We start from the raw sequence: 12,650 nt of genomic DNA, 5'->3' as shown, positions 1-12,650 counted from the left end.
CCAGGTTCAAGCCATTCTCCTGCCTCAGCCTCCCGAGTAGCTGGGATTACAGGCATGCGTCACCATACCCAGCTTATTTTTGTATTTTTAGTAGAGACAGGGTTTCACCATGTTGGCCAGGACGGTCTCGCTCTCCTGACCTCATGATCCGCCCACCTCGGCCTCCCAAAGTGCTGGGATTACAGGGGTGAGCCACCGCACCCAGCCAAGCCATTCTTTTTGTTAAAGGAACTCTAAATGTTTGCACTTCAAAAATATTTGTCCACTGAAAGTAAACCAAAAAATGTCACAGAAAGCATATGATTCTCACACCAACGTTCTTGAAAAGGAAGTATACATCCCTGCTATATACAGGGAACTGGAGGTCGCAGGTGGAACCTTCCTTCCTACCTGAGACCAGTTTGTACTATTGCCAAAGGCTTATTGGATTTTATGATAGGTCTGCCAAGAAAGGAGAAATTAAACTAACAAGCATAATGAAATTACTTTAAACATTAATTAAGGAATCTAAACGCTACAATCTCATTAATATATGAGAAACACTTTAACAGTTACAGCTACAACAATAGCTACACAGTGGCAAGAACAGAACTCAATGGGAGAGGGAGGAAAAAAAAAAGGGCTCCCAAAAGAAAATGAGGGGAAATAGAGTTGTTAATTTCCTAAACATTATACAAAAAAATCAGAAAACTTCAAAATAAAATGATTTGCCTTCATTCCTAGGGTAAGTTCCTGATCTTAAAATAGCACCTCAAAGGCAAGATCCTCCTTTTGGCCTGGAATCCTTCTGGCCTTGAGTCCCTGGGTAGCTAGCTCCTGTTTGTGTTGAATTTTCCACAACACCTAGATGCTTCAACAAATCAATCCATGGTCCTACCATATAGTACATCTATCACTCATTAAAAAAAATAACAAAAACAGGCCTGGTGGCTCACACCTATAATCCCAGCACTTTAGGGAGGCTGAGGCAGGTGGATCATTTGAGGTCAGGAATTCGAGACCAGCCTAGCCAACATAGCAAAACGTTGTCTACACTAAAAAATATAAAAATAAGCCGGTCAGTAGAGGCACGCACCTGTAATCTCAGCTACTTGGGAGGTTGAGGCAGGAGAATCGCTTGAGCCTGGGAGGCGGAGGTTGCAGTGTGCCGAGATCGCACCACTGCACTCCAGTCTGGGTGACAGAGTGAGAACCTGTCCAAAAAAAAAAAAAAACAGGCCAGGTGTGTGGCTCACATCTGTAATCCCAGCACTTTGGGAGGCCGAGGCAGGTGGATCACCTGAGGTCAGGAGTTCAAGATCAGCCTGGCCAACATGGTGAAACCTCATCTCTACTAAAAATACAAATAATTAGCCGGGTGTGGTGGTGGGTGCCGGTAATCCTGTACTTAGGAGGCTGAGGCAGGAGAATTGCTTGAACCCAGGAGCAGAGGTTGCAGTGAGCCAAGATCACGCCACTGCACTCCAGCCTGGATGACAGAGTGAGACTCTGTCTCAAAAAAAACAAAAACAAAAGCAAAAAATAGATGCTGGTGAGTGAAACAATGTTTCTGAACTTTGAGCCTTAAACTTTATACTGAAAGATGTTCTCGAAGGTTCCATCAGAATTATAAAATTCTGGTTTGCATTAGTACGCCAGCCGGGCGCGGTGGCTCACGTCTGTAATCCCAGCACTTTGGGAGGCCGAGGCGGGTGGATCACGAGGTCAGGAAATGGAGACCATCCTGGCTAACATGGTGAAGCCCCGTCTCTACCAAAAAAAAAAATACAAAAAAATTAGCCGGGCGTGGTGGCAGGTGCCTGTAGTCCTAGCTACTCGGGAGGCTGAGGCAGGAGAATGGCGTGAACCCAGGAAGTGGAGCTTGCAGTGAGCCGAGATCGTGCCACTGCACTCCAGCCTGGTCAACAGGGCGAGACTCCGTCTCAAAAAAAAAAAAAAAAAAAAAGAAATTACCTATGCCAAATTTCTCGCTTGACTTAGATAATAAGACTAAGATGTTACTTAATCTTAGCAACAGATCTAGAATCCAAGTTTCCTACCACTTTCCACTACACTATATTGAATATTTAGTTGTTCAATGCAACAAATATTTATGGAATGCCTGGTATGTTACCAGGTATTGTTCTAGATACAAAGTAAATAGCAATGACCAAAACAGACTAAAAGCTCTGCTCTCAAGGGGCTTACATTCTAATAGAATGAGACAGACAATAAATAAGTAAAATATATAACAGCAATTTGTCACATAGTGATATCAAGGAAGTATAGAGAAAACAGACACACTAGAAGAGGGATGGGGTGCTGGGGTGGAGAGTAGGTGCTGTTATTTTAAACAGGAAGAGTATGGAAGCCTTACTGATAAAGTGAATTTTGAGCAAAACTCTGAAGGAGGTAAGGCTATGAGGACACAATACTGCAGGCAGAGAAATAAAGACCAAAAGTCCTGATGTGAAGCATGCTTGCTGTCTAAGAAACGTCATCAAGGCTGGTGTGTTTAGAGTAAACTGAATGAGAAGAAAAACAGGAGAGCATTACAGAATTATTTAGGTCACTGGTGGTGAAAATAAGGACCTGGGCTTCTACTGAGTGTAACGGGAAGTCATTAGAAGTTCTAGAGCAGAAGACTGACATGATATTAAGTCAGCTATGTTGAAAACAAACTGGCCAGGCCTGGTGGCTCACACCTATCATCCCAGCACTTTGGGAGGCCGAGGTGAGTATATCACTTGAGCTCAGGAGTTTGAGACCTGCCAGGGCAACAACGCAAAACCCAGTCTGTACAAAAAATACAAAAACTAGCTGGGCGTGGTGGCATGTGCCTGAAGTCCCAGACACTTGGAAGGCTGAGGTGCAAGGATCGCTTGAGCCCGGGAGGTCAAAGCTGCAGTGAGCTGAGATTGTGCCACTGCACTCCAGCCTGGGTCATAGAGCGAGACCCTTTCTCAAAAAAACAAGAAAAGAGAAAATGGATTGATGGTGGTGGAGGGGTGGGTGGGCTGGGGTTGGAATGGGGACAAAGGAGTAAGCAGGGAGATCAGTTAAGTGTCTTCTATAATAATCTAGGTAAAAGTTAACTGGCTTGGACAGGGTAGTAGAAGTAGAAAATAGGGAAAATAGATTCCAGATGTTATCTGAATGTAGCATCTGCTAGATTTATGACCAGCTGGATACAGGGTGTTAAGAGAAAGTAAAGAATCAAGGATGACTCGGGGTTTCTGGCTTAAACAATTAGAAGGCTGCAAATAATCATTACTGAGACAGTTACAACTCCAGGGAAAGTAGATTTTTTTTATTGTGTTTTTTTTACCCCTATAAATAGACTTTATTTTTTAGAGCAGTTTTAGCTTCACAGCAAAATTGAGCAGAAAGTACAGAGTTCCCGGCCAGGCGCAGTGGCTCACGCCTGTAATCCCAGCACCTTGGGGGGCTGAGACGGGCGGATCATGAGGTCAGGAGATCAAGACCATCCTGGCTAACACAGTGAAACCCCGTCTCTACCAAAAATACAAAAAATTAGCCGGGCGTGGTGGCGGGCGCCTGTAGTCCCAGCTACTCGAAAGGCTGAGGCAGGAGAATGGCGTGAACCCGGGAGGCGGAGTTTGCAGTAAGCAGAGATGGCGCCACTGCACTCCAGCCTGGGGTGAGAGCAAGACTCCGTCTCAAAACAAACAAAAAAAATCTTAAAAAAAGTACAGAGTTCCCTTGCTGGGCACAGTGGCTCGTGCCTGTAATCCCACCACTTAGGGAGGCAAAGGCAGGAGGATCGCTTGAGCCCAGGAGTTCAAGACCTCCCTCAGCAATATAGAGAGACCTCGTTCTCCATAAAAAGGGGGAAAAAAAAAAGAAAAAAAGAAAAAAGTACAGAGTTCTCATATACCCCCTGCCCCTCCCCCCAGACAGCCTCCCCGCATCAACATCTCACATCTGAGTGGTACGTTTGTTACAGATGATGAACATACACTGACATATCATTATCATCCAAAGGTCACAGTTTGTTTAAATTAGGGTCACTCCTACCGCACATTCTGTAAGTTTTGACAATTGTATAATGACATGTACCTACCATTATAGTATCACACAGAATAGTTTTACCTATTCAAACTCACCTCCCTCCAACCTCTGAAAACCACTGATCTTTTTACTGTCTCTATAGTTTTGCCTTTCCCAAAACGTCATATAGTTGGAATCATATATATGTAGCCTTTTCAGGTTGGTTTCTTTCATGTAGTAATATGTATTTAAGGTTCTTCCATGTCTTTTTATGGCTTGATAGCTCATTTCTTCTTAGCACTGCATAATATTTCATTGTCTGGGTGTATTACAGTTTGTTTATCCATCCACCCAGTGAAGGACATCTTGGTTCCTTCCAAGTTTTGGCAATTATGAATAAAGTGGCTATAAAAGTCTATGTACAGGTTTTTGTATGGACATAAATTTACAACTCATTTGGGTAAATATCAAGGAGCAGGACTGCTGGATTATATGAAGAGTTTGTTTAGTTTTGTAAGAAACTGCCAAACCGTCTTCCAAAGTGGCTGTACCATTTTGCACTCCCACCAGCAATGAACGAGAGTTCTTGTTGCTCCACATCTTCATCAGCATTTGGTACTGTCAGTGTTCTGGATTTTGGCCATTCTAATAGGTATATACTGGTTATCTCATGGTTGTTTCACTTTGTATTTCCCTAATGACACAGGAGGTAGAGCATCTTTTCATACGCTTGTCATCACTATATCTTCTTTGATGAGGTGTCTTTTGTCCATTTTTTTGGCATATATGTATTTATTTTACTTCATTATATCTTACTAATATTCTTTAAGGGACAAACCAGGCAAGTAGGCTACAGTGAGGAAATCTTAGAGAGTTAAGAAATCACTATGATACTTCCAGGTATTATCTTCAGTGATGCTTCTTTTTTTTTTTTTTTTTTTTTTTTTTTTTTTTTTTTTTTTTTTTTTTTTTTTTTTTTTTTTATTAATTTTTTTTGCATACAAAAACAAACATTTTCTAAAAATACATACAAACAAAAAGATGCGTATCAAACATATTAGGAAGGTTGCACATGGGAAGTCGGGGAATAGAAATGGGGGGTGGGAGTTAAAATAAATGAGAGAGGGACTTTATATGGATCAGTGATAATAACTCAATCCTCTATTTGACAAAGAAGAGGGAGAAGGAAGAGGAAGAAAAAGAAAGTGGGATAAAGGATCAGAAAGGGAGGAAAATAGAAAAAATTAGAGTATGACTCCAGGGTAGACCTGTTTTGTTGTCACTGAGTTGGTTGGTTGGTTTGTCTGTTGTATTCTTCATGTTTCGCCAAGTTGGCCAGACTGGTCTCGAACTCCTAGCCCGAAGTGATCAACCCGCCTCGCCTCCCAGAGTGCCGGGACCACAGGCGTGAGCCACCACGTCCAGCCCCCACATTGCTTCTGGCCTCCGTGGTAGACCTCCCAGACGGAGCGGCCAGGCAGAGGAGCTCCTCACTTCTACCCAGACACGGGGCGGCCGGGCAGAGGAGCTCCTCACTTCCCAGACGGGGCGGCCAGGCAGAGACGCTCCTCACTTCTTCCCAGACGCTAGGTGGCCGGGCAGAGGCGCTCCTCACTTCCCAGACGATGGGTGGTCGGGCAGAGGCGCTCCCCACTTCCCAGACGATGGGTGGCCGGGCAGAGGCGCTCCTCACTTCCCAGACGATGGGCGGCCGGGCAGAGGCGCTCCTCACCTCCCAGACGATGGGTGTCCAGGCAGAGGCACTCCTCACTTCCCAGATGGGGCAGCCGGGCAGAGGCGCTCCTCACTTTCCAGATGGGTGGCTGGGCAGAGGCGCTCCTCACCTCCCAGACGATGGGTGGCCGGGCAGAGGCGCTCCTCACTTCCCAGACGAAGGGTGGCCAGGCAGAGGCGCTCCTCACTTCTTCCCGGACGGGGCGGCCGGGCAGAGGCGCTCCTCACTTCCCAGACGGGGCGGCCGGGCAGAGGCGCTCCTCACTTCCCAGACGATGGGTGGCCGGGCAGAGGCACTCCTCACTTCCCAGATGGGGCAGCCGGGCAGAGGCGCTCCTCACTTTCCAGACGATGGGTGGCCGGGCAGAGGCGCTCCTCACCTCCCAGACGATGGGTGGCCGGGCAGAGGCGCTCCTCACCTCCCAGACGATGGGCGGCCAGGCAGAGGCGCTCCTCACTTCTTCCCGGACGGGGCGGCCGGGCAGAGGCGCTCCTCACTTCTTCCCGGATGGGGCGCCCGGGCAGAGGCGCTCCTCATTTCTTCCCGGACGGGGCGGCCGGGCAGAGGCGCTCCTCACTTCCCAGACGGTGGGTGGCCGGGCAGAGGCGCTCCTCACTTCCCAGACGGTGGGTGGCCGGGCAGAGGCGCTCCTCACCTCCCAGATGGGGCGGCCGGGCAGAGGCGCTCCTCACTTCTTCCCGGACGGGGCGCCTGGGCAGAGGCGCTCCTCATTTCTTACTGGACGGGGCGGCCGGGCAGAGGCGCTCCTCACTTCCCAGACGGGGCGGCCGGGCAGAGGCGCTCCTCACTTTTTCCCGGACGGGGCGGCCGGGCAGAGGCGCTCCTCACTTCTTCCCGGACGGGGCGGCCGGGCAGAGGCGGTCCTCACTTCTTCCCGGACGGGGCGGCCGGGCAGAGGCGCTCCTCACTTCTTCCCGGACGGGGCGGCCGGGCAGAGGCGCTCCTCACTTCTTCCCGGACGGGGCGGCCGGGCAGAGGCGCTCCTCACTTCTTCCCGGACGGGGCGCCCGGGCAGAGGCGCTCCTCACTTCTTCCCGGACGGGGCGGCCGGGCAGAGGCGCTCGTCACTTCTTCCCGGACGGGGCGGCCGGGCAGAGGCGCTCCTCACTTCCCAGACGATGGGTGGCCGGGCAGAGGCGCTCCTCACCTCCCAGATGGGGCGGCCGGGCAGAGGCGCTCCTCACCTCCCAGATGGGGCGGCCGGGCAGAGGCGCTCCTCACTTCTTCCCGGATGGGGCGGCCGGGCAGAGGCGCTCCTCACTTCTTCCCGGATGGGGCGCCCGGGCAGAGGCGCTCCTCATTTCTTCCCGGACGGGGCGGCTGGGCAGAGGCGCTCCTCACTTCCCAGATGGGGCGGCCGGGCAGAGGCGCTCCTCACTTCCCAGACGATGGGTGGCCGGGCAGAGGCGCTCCTCACTTCCCAGACGATGGGTGGCCGGGCAGAGGCGCTCCTCACTTCCCAGACGATGGGTGGCCGGGCAGAGGCGCTCCGCACTTCCCAGACGGTGGGTGGCCGGGCAGAGGCGCTCCTCACTTCCCAGACGGTGGGTGGCCGGGCAGAGGCGCTCCTCACCTCCCAGATGGGGCGGCCAGGCAGAGGCGCTCCTCACTTCTTCCCGGACGGGGCGCCCGGGCAGAGGCGCTCCTCATTTCTTCCCGGACGGGGCGGCCGGGCAGAGGCGCTCCTCACTTCCCAGATGGGGCGGCCGGGCAGAGGCGCTCCTCACTTCTTCCCGGACGGGGCGGCCGGGCAGAGGCGCTCCTCACTTCTTCCCGGACGGGGCGGCCGGGCAGAGGCGCTCCTCACTTCTTCCCGGACGGGGCGGCCGGGCAGAGGCGCTCCTCACTTCTTCCCGGACGGGGCGGCCGGGCAGAGGCGCTCCTCACTTCTTCCCGGACGGGGCGGCCGGGCAGAGGCGCTCCTCACTTCTTCCCGGACGGGACGGCCGGGCAGAGGCGCTCCTCACTTCTTCCCGGACGGGGCGGCCGGGCAGAGGCGCTCCTCACTTCTTCCCGGACGGGGCGGCCGGGCAGAGGCGCTCCTCACTTCTTCCCGGACGGGGCGGCCGGGCAGAGGCGCTCCTCACTTCCCAGACGGGGCGGCCGGGCAGAGGTGCTCCTCAATTCCCAGACGGGGCGGCCGGGCAGAGGCGCTCCTCACTTCCCAGACGGTGGGTGGCCAGGCAGAGGCGCTCCTCACTTCCCAGACGGGGCGGCCGGGCAGAGGCGCTCCTCACTTCCCAGACGGTGGGTGGCCGGGCAGAGGCGCTCCTCACTTCCCAGACGGTGGGTGGCCGGGCAGAGGTTCTCCTCACCTCCCAGATGGGGCGGCCGGGCAGAGGCGCTCCTCACTTCCCAGACGGTGGGTGGCCGGGCAGAGGCGCTCCTCACTTCCCAGACGCTGGGTGGCCGGGCAGAGGCGCTCCTCACCTCCCAGATGGGGCGGCCGGGCAGAGGCGCTCCTCACTTCTTCCCGGACGGGGCGGCCGGGCAGAGTCGCTCCTCACTTCTTCCCGGACGGGGCGGCCGGGCAGAGGCGCTCCTCACTTCTTCCCGGACGGGGCGGCCGGGCAGAGGCGCTCCTCACTTCTTCCCGGACGGGGCGGCCGGGCAGAGGCGCTCCTCACTTCCCAGAGGGGGCGGCCGGGCAGAGGCGCTCCTCACTTCCCAGACGGTGGGTGTCCGGGCAGAGGCGCTCCTCACTTCCCAGACGGTGGGTGGCCGGGCAGAGGTTCTCCTCACCTCCCAGATGGGGCGGCCGGGCAGAGGCGCTCCTCACTTCTTCCCGGATGGGGCGCCCGGGCAGAGGCGCTCCTCATTTCTTCCCGGACGGGGCGGCCGGGCAGAGGCGCTCCTCACTTCCCAGAGGGGGCGGCCGGGCAGAGGCGCTCCTCACTTCCCAGACGGTGGGTGGCCGGGCAGAGGCGCTCCTCACTTCCCAGACGCTGGGTGGCCGGGCAGAGGTGCTCCTCACCTCCCAGATGGGGCGGCCGGGCAGAGGCGCTCCTCACTTCTTCCCGGATGGGGCACCCGGGCAGAGGCGCTCCTCATTTCTTCCCGGACGGGGCGGCCGGGCAGAGGCGCTCCTCACTTCCCAGAGGAGGCGGCCGGGCAGAGTCGCTCCTCACTTCTTCCCGGACGGGGCGGCCGGGCAGAGGCGGTCCTCACTTCTTCCCGGACGGGGCGGCCGGGCAGAGGCGCTCCTCACTTCCCAGACGGGGCGGCCGGGCAGAGGCGCTCCTCACTTCCTGCCGGACGGGGCGGCCGGGCAGAGGCGCTCCTCACCTCCCAGACGATGGGAGGCCGGGCAGAGGCGCTCCTCACTTCCCAGACGATGGGTGGCCGGGCAGAGGTGCTCCTCACTTCCCAGACGGCGCGGCCGGGCAGAGGCGCTCCTCACTTCCCAGACGATGGGTGGCCGGGCAGAGGCGCTCCTCACTTCCCAGACGATGGGTGGCCGGACAGAGGTGCTCCTCACTTCCCAGACGGGGCGGCCGGGCAGAGGCGCTCCTCACTTCCCAGACGGTGGGTGGCCGGGCAGAGGCGCTCCTCACTTCTTCCCGGACGGGGCGGCCGGGCAGAGGCGCTCCTCACTTCCCAGACGGTGGGTGGCCGGACAGAGGCGCTCCTCACTTCTTTCCGGACGGGGCGGCCGGGCAGAGGCGCTCCTCACTTCCCAGACGGGGCAGCCGGGCAGAGGCGCTCCTCACTTCCCAGACGGGGCGGCCGGGCAGAGGCGCTCCTCACTTCCCAGACGGGGCGGCCGGGCAGAGGCGCTCCCCACCTCCCAGATGGGGCGGCGGCCGGGCAGGGGCTGCAATCCCAGCACCCTGGTAGGCCAAGGCAGGCGGCTGGGGGGCAGAGGCTGCCGTGAGGCCAGACCACGCCACCTCACTCCAGCCCGGGCAACACCGAGCACTGGGTGAGCGAGACTCTGTCTGTAGTCCCAGTACCTCGGGAGGCTGAGGCGGGCAGAGCACTCGGCGTCAGGAGCTGGCGACCAGCGTGGCCAAGATGGCGAACGCGTGCCTGCAGCGAAAGGAGAAAAGGTAGGCGCGCGCCGGCAGCAGTCCCAGGCAGTCCGCGGCGCGGGCAGCAGCAAGCGGAGTAGATTGTAGCCTGGGCCAGAGAGGGAAAGAGGAAAGAAAGAAAGAAAGAAAGAAAGAAAGAGAGAAAGAAAGAAAGAAAGAAAGAAAGAAAAGAAAGGAAGGAAGGAAGGAAGGAAGGAAGGAAGGAAGGAAGGAAGGAAGGAAGGAAGGAAAAGAAAGAAAGAGCTCAGTGATGCTTCTTATCTTTATTCTGGGACTCCAGGTAATATTCAGCTCCTACAGCTACCACAAATGCAGCAAATCCCCATCTGAATCTTTGTAATAATGCAGCAACAAAGGAAACATTTCTGCAAAGCCACCCACATATCTTCAAGCTTCACTGCGGCCCAAAAAATCTCTTAGCCCTCCTGCAGCCAGCTTCTTCTAGACAGTTTCTACTGGTGTCCCTTCCATCTTCCATTGTTTATAATCTGGAAGTTCCATTTTACTATCTCCATGTTCATGTCCATGTCCATGGGCCGCGTCTTGCAAGACTGTGAGAATTGAGGAAAACATATTGTGATGTGCCTTCCACTTTCACACCTAGGTGGTGAAAGAGTAATTCAGCACAACCATTCTGAAAAACTGGCATGATCTGACAGCAACTTCGTTTTGTCCATTTTTTAATCAGATTGTTCATTTTCTTATTGAGTTTTAAGAGTTATCTGTAGGCCGGGCATGATGGCTCATGTCTGTAATCCCAGCACTTTGGGAGGCCGAGGAGGTCGGATCACCTGAGGTCAGGAGTTTGAGACCAGCCTGACCAACACAGAGAAACCCCATCTCTACTAAAAATACAAAATTAGCTGGGTGTGGTGGCACATGCCTATAATCCCAGCTACTCGAGAGGCAGAGGCAGGATAAAACGCAGGAGGCAGAGACTGCGGTGAGCTGAGATCGTGCCACCGCACTCCAGCCTAGGCAACAAGAGCAAAACTCCATCTCAAAAAAAAAAAAAGAATTCTCTGCATATTTTGGGTAACAATACTTTATCAGACATGTCTTTTGCAAATATTTTCTCCCAGTACATGGATCATCATCTCATTCTCTTGATAGGGTCTTTCACAAAGCAAAAGCTTTTAATTTTAATGAAGTCTGGCTTATCAACTATTTCTTTCAAGAGCAGATTGTTTTGGCCTGGCGCGGTGGCTCACACTTGTAATCCCAGCACTTTGGGAGGCCGAGGTGGGCGGATCACGAGGTCAGGAGATCGAGACCATCCTGGCTAACACGGTGAAACCCCGTCTTTACTAAAAATACAAAAAATTAGCCGGGCGTGCTGGCGGGCACCTGTAGTCCCAGCTACTTGGGAGGCTGAGGCAGGAGAATGGCACAAACCCGGGAGGCGGAGCTTGCAGTGAGCCGAGATCGCGCCACTGCACTCCAGCCTGGGCAACAGAGCGAGACTCCATCTCAAAAAAAAAAATAAAAAGAGCAGATTGTTTTGATTTGTTTAGGTTTGGTTTGGAGGGTGGGAAACTACGAATGTAATTTTTTATTTTTATTTATTAGACGGAGTTTCGTCCTAACTCCTCTCCACGGAGGCTGCCCCACACACCAGCCTCACCAGGTCCGGGGGGCTACCTATGCATGCTCCCTCCTCTGAGGCTTTGTACTTTCTGTTCACTCAGTCAAGAATGCTTTTCCCTAGACATGGGCTTGGCTATCTCTCCTCATCCAGCTTCAGCTTTCCTTTTCTCTTTTTTTTTTTTTTGGAGACAAAGTCTTGCTTTGTTGTTCAGGCTGGAGTGCAATGGCGTGATATTGGCTCACTGCAACCTCCACCTCCCGGATTCAAGCGATTCTCCTGCCTCAGCCTCCCAAGTATCTGGGATTGCAGGCACCTGCCACCATGCCCAGCTAATTTTTATATTTTTAGTAGAGATGGGGTTTCACCACATTGGCCAGGCTGGTCTCGAGCTCCTGGCCTCAGGTGATCTACCCACCTCAGCCTCCCAAAGTGCTAGGATCACAAGTGTGAGCATCATAAAAAATCACTTGTTTTAATTTTTTAAAACAACTATTGCAACATAATTCACCTACATAAAATGCATCCCTTTGAAGGGTAAGAGTCAATGGTTTTCATTATATTCACAGTGGTGGTAACCATCGCCATAATCAATTTTAGAACATTTTCATCACCCCAAAAAGAAACCATATACACATTAGCAGTCACTCCCCTCATCCCCATACCAACACCCCACAGCCCTATGTATTACCTCATAAATAATAATAATCACAACCTTGACCACAACCACTCAATCAAATTAGTCCTTGTGGATAGATGGCTGTCTTTTCAGTCAATTTCAAAATATCTGTGTTGGACAGCATCCTACTTCTATTAATAATCCATTAGACCTATGATACATATTTATTATTTTTATAATAATTAGCATCCAAAGTTTGCAACCTATTTGCATTAAAGAAGAAATATGCCAGGAACTGATGAATGATTCTACATTTGGCCTGTACTTTTTTTTTTTTTTTTTTTGAGATGGAGTTTCACTCTTGTCACCCAGGCTGGAGTGCAATGGTGTGATCTCGGCTCACTGCACCCTCCGCCTCCCAGGTTCAAGCGATTCTCCTGCCTCAGCCCCCCTAGTAGCTGGGATTACAGGCACACGCCACTATGCCTGGTTAATTTTTGTATTTTTAGTAGAGACAGGGTTTCGCCATGTTGGCCAGGCTGGTCTCAAACTCCTGACCTCAGGTGATCCACCCACTTTAGCCTCCCAAAGTGCTGGGGTTACAGGCGTGAGCCACTGTGTCTGGCCGGTTCCCATATTTCAATGTGTCAGAATTTTTGCTGACATGGA

At 53.4% G+C, this 12,650-nt stretch overlaps 1 protein-coding gene and 1 pseudogene across 1 annotated transcript in view; both read right to left on the bottom strand.

The window, feature by feature from the left end:
* PPP6C (protein phosphatase 6 catalytic subunit) overlaps nucleotides 1-12,650 on the bottom strand; it is a 52,539-nt gene that overhangs the window by 27,473 nt on the left and 12,416 nt on the right.
* On the bottom strand, nucleotides 4,910-12,448 carry LOC134736168 (NADH dehydrogenase [ubiquinone] 1 beta subcomplex subunit 3-like; annotated as a pseudogene).

The sequence above is a fragment of the Symphalangus syndactylus genome, chromosome 3 (genome assembly GCF_028878055.3).
Source record: "Symphalangus syndactylus isolate Jambi chromosome 3, NHGRI_mSymSyn1-v2.1_pri, whole genome shotgun sequence".
Lineage (NCBI taxonomy): Eukaryota > Metazoa > Chordata > Mammalia > Primates > Hylobatidae > Symphalangus > Symphalangus syndactylus.
This window is presented reverse-complemented; position numbering and strand designations above follow the sequence as displayed.